Genomic DNA, 11,513 nt, shown 5'->3' with positions numbered 1-11,513 from the left:
TGTAGACACCCCATCGAAAATGATACTAAACTAATCTTCTGACTTCGGTTGAGCTTCGATAAAATCATCTATGATCAATTCAAGGACCATTAAAAATCTTATCAATAAAAAAGGCAAGACTCTTAAAATGTCACGAGAACAACCAATGGACCTGATCGACAAATTTGAAACCTGACAAATCAAATCCTAAAAGATCATCCAGACACTCTGGGAATCCTGAGTAGCACCATAAAATCATCTCTATCCAACCCATAAAACATCACAAATCCAAACGGGTTGCATATTTAGGGTTCCTGGCACCTCTCAAACATAACCAACGGACCAAATTAACAAAATAAAATCACAAGCTAATGGCTAGTCGACAGTGATGCCATCATCCCTATTCCCATTTTCACCCCTATACATGTCAAGACTCATTTTATAGTTCCACGTGGACCATCAACCATCCACTAGCCGACAAACAACTGCCACCTCCTTTCAGCCAATTGGAGATTTAAATACCTTCTAATAGATCTTACATGACAAATTTACCTTCTAATAGATCTTACATGACAAATTTTTACTAAGTGTCCACTATCGGCCAACCCCTACCCAACGATTTTCCCTTGTAAATTTGAACCCCAATATTCGGTCCAAAGGGAGTGAGGGAGAGGCCCAGAGACAAGTGATGTCGGGGTGGGTCCCTTTCTGAAGACTTCAGATATTCTCAATTGATGCTAAGGCGTTAACCGACTCAGGAAGCTGGCTCTAGAGAAAATAATCCATCAAAGAAGCCAGCAAAAGACAGAGTAGGGGTTGGAATCGAGGATATTCGACCATTCATTTGTCAGAAAAGTGAATCAGGTCTCACATTTTCCTTCTCACATCTCAAATCAATTTGCATTTTATTCTACATTTTCCAAATACATCAAAAGTATATACTTACTTTCTTTTATCTTTATTCTACAACTTTCTTTCTATTTTATTTTGCTTACCTATGGTCTAAAACCCCACATAGTAAGGCTAATTTTCTCTTTGTACCTATTTGGAGTCTTAAACTCCACAAAACACGACTAAATAAAATAATGTCGGAACTCCACTGAATACTGCTAAAAACTCGTAAAATCTTGTGAAGTAGAGATCATATATCGCGTGGGCAGAAAATGATATATAATTCCTTCCTTTTTCCGTAACCGAAGCCTTTAATCAGAACGTACAGTCGCATACCAAATTGTGTGTGCTCCATCTAATACATCTATCCGTTTTTAAAAATCATTTTAGGTAAGAGACTAAAAAAGGAAGTAGAATGAAGGCTCAAGTGGACCACATAGTAGGAAATAATGGAGATTAAATTCGTACCATTGATCGATGGTGTGGCTTACTTGGACCTTTGATTTACCTATTTCTTAGGGTCATTCTCTATAAAATAATTACAAAATTAATTGACGGAATGGATATGGCAAATACATCACGATGGGCCCCACAAAGCAGTTGACAGGACCGTCTGTCCCCTACTCGTTAGAAGCGTGCGAATGCTGAGGTGAAGTGAGGAATGGTACAAATGCTACGGTCAAAAGGCTAAAAATGCAAAAATACTCAGCCCGCGTGTCCATTTCTCTCATTCCCCCTCTCACAAACTGAAATTTTCATCTCCCTCCCACTCGTGAGATAAAAAACCTAAACCATCCCCTCTCTCTCGATCTCCCGCGCGTCCCTTTCTCTCTCTATCTCTCAAACCCTCTCTCACGAATACTCCCCTCTCACGAACCCATCTTCTCTCCCCAGCCACCCCCTGTCTCTCAATCTCATGAAGACTCCCCTCTCACGACATAATCTGCGTCTATTTTAGGTACAGAAGACCAATTATCTTCTTTTTTCTCTTTTGAATATTCAGATTTCTCTCTCTGTCTCTCTCTAATGGAATTAGATTGGGCGTTTGAGGGGGTATTGATTAGATTGACTGAGGGTTTGAGGGGGTTCAGAGATTCAGGTATACTTTGACTTATGTTTCTGATTTTTATTCTTTATAGTTTGGATTGGAAAAATAATGACCTGTTTTTCAATCCTTGTATGTAACTATTAGTTTCTGTTTGTTTGTGCATTCATCGCTTGGGAAAACAAATCTTAAGTATATATAATGAAAAGGGTGTTTAATCACATGGTCGAGAGTGGGTTCGAACCGGATCAGTATTTGAGGAATAAAATGTTGTTGATGCATGTGAAGTGCGGGATGATGATTGATGCCCACCGGCTGTTCGATAAAATGCCTGAAAGGAACTTGTTGTCTTGGAACACCATTATAGGAGGGCTGGTTGACTGAGATGATTTTTTTAAAAGTTAGACTCGCTCTCTCAGATGATTTTGTTTTTAAATTTTTAGTAGATTCATCGATTCATAGGTATGATTTCTTCGAACTGATAATCAGCAATTCTTGAGGTCTGCTAGCTTCGGTGATTTTTCTACTCGAACTTTTCAGTGAATAGTTTTAGTAATTTCACAACCTTGAATATCGAATGATTGAGCTGTCTATCTGGTGGGCCCCATTATGGGATCTCCTTTGTCTGAAAATCAAGTTTTTCCATCTATCAGGTGGATGAAAGTAAACTGAAGAAACAGGCTAAAGTAGTCTTGAACAAGTTTCTTATTCGTGGTTGATTTGTTCCATTTGATTCGGCCCTCTGGATGATTAGGCCAGATTATCTTTTTGTCAAAGCATCCACACGGTGGAGTCCAGTTGATGGATATTTTATATGTTCTGCAATCTTGTCACATGGCACATTTGACAATGTGGATCGTGTTCAGGCTATTCATTGTGTAGAATTAACAAATCACTTCAATGTGATTTAGAGTAATTTGAGTTGATTCTGATGGTGTAGAAGTTGTAATTTGTTGATAGTTCCATAAAAGGATTCATAGAAGTTGTAACTTGTTGATTCGAACATCCTCTCTTAACATATTAACTGAACTGATTTGATGCTGGTACAAGTGCTAGCATATTCACCTGTTACCTGTAGCCGCATGTAGGCACAGAAAACAAAGATTGCCAGGTGGGCATCAGCTCTATCACTTTTGTAATGTGTTAAGGTTAGTTGTTCCAATGCAAACTAGTACATATGAAAAATTTCGCTTGTCATTTTATTTTTTTACAGATGCCAAACTGCTTTATGAATTGTCAATTACATTATTTACTAATCACTAGAATGCATGATTTTCATTTATTTTGGTAATGGTTAAGTGAGATCGAATTCCTATTCCTAATCACACTCTTGGATAAATTCTAGTATGAAAATCATAATATAAACATGATTTTCTCTTTTCATTCCATGTTATTTCCTCTCTCTCTCTCTCTCTCTCTCTCTCTCTCTCTCTCTCTCTCTCTCTCTCTCTTTGTTTTTTGGTTTTTTTAAACAATGTCATTTACCTCTTTGCAGCATGTTATGTCAGAACCCTTTGAGCCATCACCTTTCATGCCTCCTGTTACCAAGGGGTTTGATAACGACTTTGATACAACGACTAGCAGGCAACAAAGAAGCCAAGTTGCTGCCTTAGTTAGATCATCAACTAGTGAAAAAGAGGATGGTTCAAAGGAGAGCAACCTGGTGAAGATTAGATAAAAGTTGTGGTACGTTGCTTCCATTCTTTACTACCAGCCACTCACTATCTGAGACGTTTGTCTGCTAAGCATGGTAAATGTTTTGATGTAGAAAACTTGGTGGTGCTCATATGCTACCTACTTGCTAAATTTTTATTGGGATCCATTGTATTGACACTTAACATCATGGTTTCATACAAGAAAGTAGTCTTGATTTTGAATTAACTCTTGAAATCATGGATTTTTTCTTTCTGCATCATAGCTTTTATCTGCACTGCATCCATCACAAACTGTAATGCCAACTCATTGGTGGTTTTTTTATGTTTTAAATATTTGAGAGTGCATGCCAAATTTATTGAAATTGTCATTTGTGAGCAAAAATTGATCTGTTGTGCATGCAACTGTTCCACTGATGCAATCTGAAGTAGTTGCTGCTCCTGCTTATTCAAAATCCCAATGATTTCTACATGTTGTTCCAGTTTGCATGCCAGGTTCAAAAAAGGCCTTTGAACAAGGAGCTGTCTCGAAAAGAAGAGGATATTGTAACCATCTATGATAATGCATACTTAACTGTTCATGAGCCAAAGCTAAAGGTTTGATTGTTTATCTGCTAGCTGCTTCATAATGCTGTGTTGAATTATTTATGTCTCTCCTTTTTACGGTCTCTGATAAATCCTATTTGTACTTGCAGTGTTCTACTTAGCATGTTGTATCTATAAAGTTGTGCACACTTTTTTTCTTATGTTTGGAATTGTAATCAATGCTCACTCTCAGCCAGTATTCATGACATATTGCATAGATTTGATATGCTTAAATCTATATATTTTCATGTTGACAATAATATTGCTTTCTGGCTTCATCTGTAGAGACTTTATTTATCTATAGAAATATTCCATGCTGTCTTTTCTTCTCTTGTTTCTAGATATCTTCCTAAGCAACTTAGCAAATCCAAGTTCAATCCCCACTGCTTTATGTGATGTGGTCTATTTGAGCACTTGATGTGCCTCAATTTTCTAGAATCTATAGGTGTAAATGATCTCCTACAACTAGTTGTAGTTTAGCTAATGAAATCCGTCTCTCATGCCAATGTCGTGTTTGATAAAGGCGCTCAATATTTATGATTTCATCAATCGATTAAGAACAATTTTGATGATGATAAAGAGCATTTTTTTCATCCATGGATGAAGTAAATTTGAAGTATAAATTATAGGTTTTTGTTTTTGTTTTTTTTTTTTTTTATGTTTCACTTTTTATTGCATGGAAATTAAGCTGAAAATCTAGAAAGGGTTTGGTTTTTGGGTTGCACCTGTGATATAAATCATTTTTTAATATTATATTATAAGCTTTTAATTTGAATTTAATGCTGAAATCTTGGGTTTGTTCTTTCTTTTGTTTAATTTTGTTTGCCAGGAATTGAAGTTTTAAACCAAGAAAAGGTTTGATTTTTAGATTGAATGTGTCAGAGCTTGTGGTTTATTTATTTATTTTTCTTTCTAAGGTTTGGGTCTAATATTGGAATCAATATCTTTCTTCTTTTTTTTTTTTTCCAGTTGTTTTATTAAAAATGAGATTGATAAACTATTGATGGAGTTCGGATCTTTGAGTGCTGGTGGAATTGCAAATGCATCCAATTTTGTGACTAGTAGATCTAAATAGGATGGAGGCCATGTTTTGATAATCTGTTACAAGGCCAGGATGGTGCTGACTACCATATGTTCATTTTTAGAGATGAATATGGTGATAATGTCTAGATTATAATTGGAGATGACTTGATACATGCGGACGCACACTGTTGTGTCGGAAGGTCGAAGTGGCTTGCCTATGCTATCTTCGGCTTTGTGATTTGAAGAAATCTATTGTTTCTAGCAGCAAGGCAGAAATTTTGGGATGCAAATCACAGTTTGGTATAATCCTCTGTTTTTATGCTGGGCCCTAATAAATATGCCTGCTTTATATGTGATCTATGAGATGGAGATTGGTGGCTTTCCAAATAAATTGTTAGGCTAGTGCTACTGATTGGCAGGGATTGGCAAGCAATCAATTTATCATGAAACTTACTCTCTTTCTTGTTTACAATTTTTGCACTACTAATTACTTACCTTCTTGATATAATTCCAAATGATAACTATTACAAGTTAGCATAGAGTAGTACAATTTTTTCTCTTTGAAATAAACAGCAGAAAAAAAAAAAAAGTTTCACGAAAAAACAGTTTCTCTCTTTCCTTCTAGTATATCATCATAGGATTACCAATAACATAAATGGCCACTCTACTTATTTTGGAATTTGGGCAGAGTTTTCATAGGACGAAGTTCATTATCAGGCAAGAGTATTTATGATAGTCCACCTCATACTAGGGAAAATTTTCTGAGTTAACCACCAATGTTGTGTACATGAGAATTTTTTACTGCACCAGTTTTTCATTTTTTTTAAACATTTTATTCTGATATGCTTAATTTTGATTGTTTCAGGTTTCCTTTTTGCTTGCATTACTCCTATCCTTATTGCATGGATATATTCAGAGATTCTGGAGTATAATAGATCTTCATCTCCTCCCAAAGTGTAAGTTGTTTAATTGAAATGAAGACTTCATGACTTTTTCAGCTGTACTTCGAGTGATTTGACATTTATCGAATGAGTTGAGGTATAACTGAAGTGTCATTGTGTCTGTAATGATATGAACCCGTTATACATTATGCTTCTATAAGTTATGTAATGATGGATGTATGTTGTCTATATGAGTGCATAAAACATGGAATAGATTAAGCCAAACTGCAAACATAATCCAGGGATAAGTGAAAAATGCAAGCGGAAGACTTAAAGAAATATATGTGTACATGTGTAAGTCCCTGTGGTATGTATGCTCTGCCAAGTCATAATACAAGTGTTTATCTCAAAAATACAAGTATCAAAATGAAGTTATCAATTCCAAAAGAAAACCCAGAATCCTCGTCTATCAGGACATGGCTCACATGAACCCGCCTGAGAACTGCATAATAGAAAACGCGTCCTCATCATCCTCGAACTCCTGCTCTGCCTCAGGGGTCGCGTCATCATCTGCATCTAAGACAGAGTCTGGTTGGTGTTGAAACACCGTCCCAGAATGTGGGAGTGAGTGATCAACTCAGTGGAACTATACAGTAAAAGTTAACATGATATCAAATCAATCAAGCAGTAATGATAAGACAATACAATTAAACAAGTCTAAAGTACTCTTGTTAATGCAAGGATGTATGTATAAATGATGCATGCCCTCGCCTGCACTCCCTTAGCGTCTCCATCTTATGGTACGCATGACAACCTCCTGCAGTGCCAACGACTCCTATGCACATACAATGAGGTGCATGAACATGATTACCAAGTTGTTATTAGTCCTTTTCATACAGCAGGATTGAGAAGCTAAGGTACCTTACTCATATCAATTCCCAAACAGTGATCCATTCTAGGGTTGTTAGTCCTAGACAATCTCATACGATCATATGGTTCTAGGTCGCTGTAAAGGGCTCATCACTAATCAATGCACGCCTATCATATCTTAGTTACTACTCTAAGGCTCATCGCCTTAATGCAGTATCAAGGTATGCTCGAAGTCACTACAAAGGGCTCGTCACCAATCAATGTAGGCCGACAACGCGAATATAGTGTCCCATACCACCATAATCGGCTCACGAGTCTGGTGTGCTCACTGGTCACTACGGGGAGGCCCGTCACCCCAGTGTAGGCCGACAACTGGACCATGGTGTCCCATACCACCATGTCCGGCTCATGAGTCTTAGCGGATCAAGGTACAATGGTTAACGGGATTTCATCGGTAAGTTTGGTACCCTAGATTCAAGCAATAGTGTCCATACATAGTGAACATACATCGGGACAATCGGGTTACTTGATGAACTCGACTAACATGAGCGTACGTTGAGTTGAATGACATAGAGTGCGCAAATACTCCGTGTGGCCAAACCACTGCCGACAACCTTAATACGACTTAAGTTCGTCAAACACGTCCTACGTGGTGAAAACAACTTCGACCACGAACTCAATGTTTGTTACCGATTTCCTAGACTATTCCATAGTCCCAAACATATACAACTATAATAGATATTCATATCAACAATTTAGGACAGTAATGAAATAACAATTCAAATCATACAGTACGTGAGCATTTGAAGAATATCAACTTAACATGAATTTCAACATAAGTAGTGCTTGAATTTAAAGAATAAAGAATGTAAATTGAATGTAAGAAATCATACACACCAATAGGAGAGTTGAGAATCTCTTCTCAACGCCCGTAAATAGGATAATGTATTACACTTGATCATTCAGACATTTCTACAAACACTTAGACTACATATTCCAACATATATGACGTATGTTGGTGAGAACACACATTTGGACAATTCCTTTTGCCAAGGAGTTGACACACATACAACTAGCACAAGTATATGACAATTAATAATGGCAAACACATGTTCGTATTATATACGTATACGATACTTTCTACATACACATAGAATACACAAATCTCAACATAATTCATATATATCAGGAACGCAATATAAACATCGCATTTGGCATGTGAAATTACACCCACAACAATAATAAATCATTATCTGACATTGAAAGGCTTGAAAACCATAACCTATACGAATATAATCCGCACATTAAACCAGAAAGAACGCACATAACTGATTCAGACGATATGTCTTCGTCAATGGCGATTAGATAACCTAAGGCATGAATAGAAATGAACTACATCAACACATAGACTATTCTAAGCTCTAAAACAGATTAGGGTTAGATTAGCTTACCTAAGGATGAACTTAGAATCGCCGGAATAACGATTCAGAATTGATAGTTTAAGGATGCAGGGAAACAAGAAAAAATCTCCAATGATTCACCAACTTCTCTCTTTTCTTCTCTCTCTCTTAGCTAGGGTTTAGGAAATTCGTATGGAATAGAGAGTGAGGGTTTTAAGGTCTTTATATAGGCCTAACATTAATGAAAATAGCCCCACGGCCAAGGTATACTTAGGTTAAAACTAAATCAGGCCTCTCTCGATCCAACGGAGCACTTCCTGTGGTCCTTTTTCCACGTGCAGTTGGACTTAAGCTCACTGACCATGGATCTAGGTCAGACTAAGTTTTCGTACCGATCGGATTTACAGATCAGCCGTGGCGGACCAATCTCAATTCAACGGTCACCGAAACTCGATCAGGTCCACAAGCACTACGACATACCTGGGCCATCTTCCCTGATCCGGGAGTGAAATTAGGTCAAAATCCAACGGTCAGATTGCTTAAAATCGTCGCGCAAGTGACACGACTCAGATTTCATAAAATCATATTTAATTTCTCACCGTTCTCACACTCTTTACTCCAAACTCAAATAAATCGACCCCGAACATCATCCTGGACTTAATTTTTAAGGTGATAGTCAAGCCCAACTAGGTGACCATAATCGTCTAAGATCATCACTATCGGACTTTCGACGACGGTCCAGTCCGATCCAAAGCTTCCAAAATTTTCCAAGAGCAACTGGATTTGCGTTGAATCCCAGATTTTCGAGTAACATAGCGCTAACGATTCTACAGGTTTTGAGTCCTGCAGATCAAATTGAAAGTGATTGATGCTAATTTCACAAGCAATCGAGGTTAGCGCTAATTAACCCACAAATAACTTCTCAAGCATTTGAGGTAATACTCGGGTCTTAACACGAAAGTTGAGGTATAACTGAAGTGTCATTTTGTCTGTAATGATATGAACCCGTTATACATTATGCTTCTATAAGTTATTGGGAGGTATTGAGTCTTTACTTACCAGTAAGAACTGGTGTTCATGTATCTAAGCATAATATGACTGTCGTGAAGAGTAAACCATCTCATGATTTGAGATTGTAGCTGAAAAACTAGACACATGGAACTCCTTTGCTCTCTGCTCTCTGAAAAATGATGGCTTTAAATGAATGATGGGGGAGATTGACTTCAGGTAAAGTAACTCTAAAATTCAAGTGTAGTAACATCCATATGCATCCAAATCAGAGACATCCCACCTTCCACCACAAATTTGAAGATCATTGGAAGGCCAAGCCTTCCTTTTGGATTTTTGTTTTGATTTGATGATACATCCTAAGATGTAGTGGCATAATTAGTGATTTAGGGCAGGTTTGTGTCTGTCAAAGATGTTGGAGCATTTTTCCAAGTTCCAAGTTTTTTTTCATCAATGCATGTGTGTGTAACTGATAAAATAAACATGCGTGTGTCTGTGAAGGTGTTATTTCTTACTATCTTGTGGTGGATGATAGTGTCCATGGCCAATAGAAGATCATGAGCTCAAGGTGAAGGACTCCAAGATGCTTCTTTTTAGTGAGAAACCAGTTACTATCTTCAGTGTTAGGTATTTGAACTTCACATCTTATGTGTTTCGGGGCATAGCTTTTTCATATGACTACATTATTTGTATGATGAAATTGATTTTCAGCCATGTGCAGTAAGCTTTCGGATCAAAGCGAAGCTGAGGATAGGGTGTTAGTTGATGGAAAATTAATAACCAGTAGAGGCACATCCATGGAGTTCTCGCTTGTGATTGTCGAGAAGCTATTTGGCTGCGAGAAGGCATTGTATCTTGTTGTCAATGAGAACTTTAAATAGACATAACTATTATGTTGGTATTGTACTTTTGTAAATGGATTAAAATGAATGAATGAATGATTCAGCCATGAACTATTTATCTGTATTAGCTTATATGAGTTGATTTATCAGGGCATGTACTACAATGGTAAGATATACCATTATATATATATATATATATATATATATATATAGTCAGTAGCTACGGCTCTTAACCGTAGCGCTTTATCTAGAAACCGTAGCTGTTGCTAATTTCAGCCTATTGCTACGGTTCTCGTTGTACTTATAGCTACAGATATAATCCATAGCTATATGTCCTTTAGAGCTACGGAAAGTATGGCTACGGATTTAATCCGTAGCTATTATTACTATGGCTACGGATTAAATCCGTAGCCATAGCTTTAAGACCTATGGCTACGGTACATAGTAAGGCTAATTTTCTCTTTGTACCTATTTGGAGTCTTAAACTCCACAAAACACGACTAAATAAAATAATGTCGGAACTCCACTGAATACTGCTAAAAACTCGTAAAATCTTGTGAAGTAGAGATCATATATCGCGTGGGCAGAAAATGATATATAATTCCTTCCTTTTTCCGTAACCGAAGCCTTTAATCAGAACGTACAGTCGCATACCAACCATAGGAGTCCCTTGAGTTGGAGAATCTTACGATTTTATGACGTTTAAGCGATTCCACGATTTTTAGCTTGCTTTAGATTCTAAAGTTTCATTGGGCTAATGATAACTCTAAATCAAATGCATTTTCACTTCTAAATCAACTACACCCCACATTTAAATTAAACCAAACCAGACAACGGAGAAAGAAAGTCAGGGAGTGAGGGCATTCCCGTGCTTGCACGAGCTCACACATCTCCTCTTTTGTTGTCATACCATATACAGGCTAAACAGCTGTCTACATCCAACTAAATGATCAGCAAAATTGCCATCCATAACATGTTATTTAAATGAACTTTCTTCTACTCTTTCGTTAAGTCCCCCTATGAAAGACGTCAGCACCTTTAGCCAACCAACCCCGCTACGCCGGGTTGCGCAGCCTGGAATTGCGAAAAACCCCTTGATTGACGGTCGTTTCCTATTTTAATTTCGTTTTTACTATAAATAGTAAGTTTTAGTTTGATTATAACTCTTCATCCGTCGGGCTTTAGGAGTTGCGCCCAACGTGAAAAGAGCTTAGAATAATTAGGAGAACGGTTTGGTGTTTTTTGGCCGAAAACCTTGCGCACTAGTAGACATTACGACCGTCTATAAATAGTAAGTTTACTATTTATAGTAAGCCGCGAATTCTAGGAGTTTTAGT

General features: G+C 37.3%; 1 long non-coding RNA gene across 4 annotated transcripts; it reads left to right on the top strand.

Moving 5' to 3' along the window:
* Window positions 1-1,580: 1,580 nt before the first annotated feature.
* LOC131235498 (uncharacterized) lies at window positions 1,581-10,283 on the top strand. 4 transcript variants are annotated; one of them, XR_009166181.1, is made up of 6 exons: window positions 1,581-1,828; window positions 3,411-3,665; window positions 4,051-4,164; window positions 6,041-6,131; window positions 9,870-9,961; window positions 10,056-10,283. It is a non-coding gene; the product is annotated as an uncharacterized LOC131235498 (long non-coding RNA). The 4 variants fall into 4 exon arrangements; XR_009166179.1 differs by having other exon boundaries at window positions 10,046-10,283; XR_009166180.1 differs by having other exon boundaries at window positions 9,836-9,961; window positions 10,046-10,283.
* The last annotated feature ends 1,230 nt before the right edge of the window (window positions 10,284-11,513 follow it).

This window comes from Magnolia sinica, chromosome 19, assembly GCF_029962835.1.
Source record: "Magnolia sinica isolate HGM2019 chromosome 19, MsV1, whole genome shotgun sequence".
NCBI lineage: Eukaryota > Viridiplantae > Streptophyta > Magnoliopsida > Magnoliales > Magnoliaceae > Magnolia > Magnolia sinica.
This window is presented reverse-complemented; position numbering and strand designations above follow the sequence as displayed.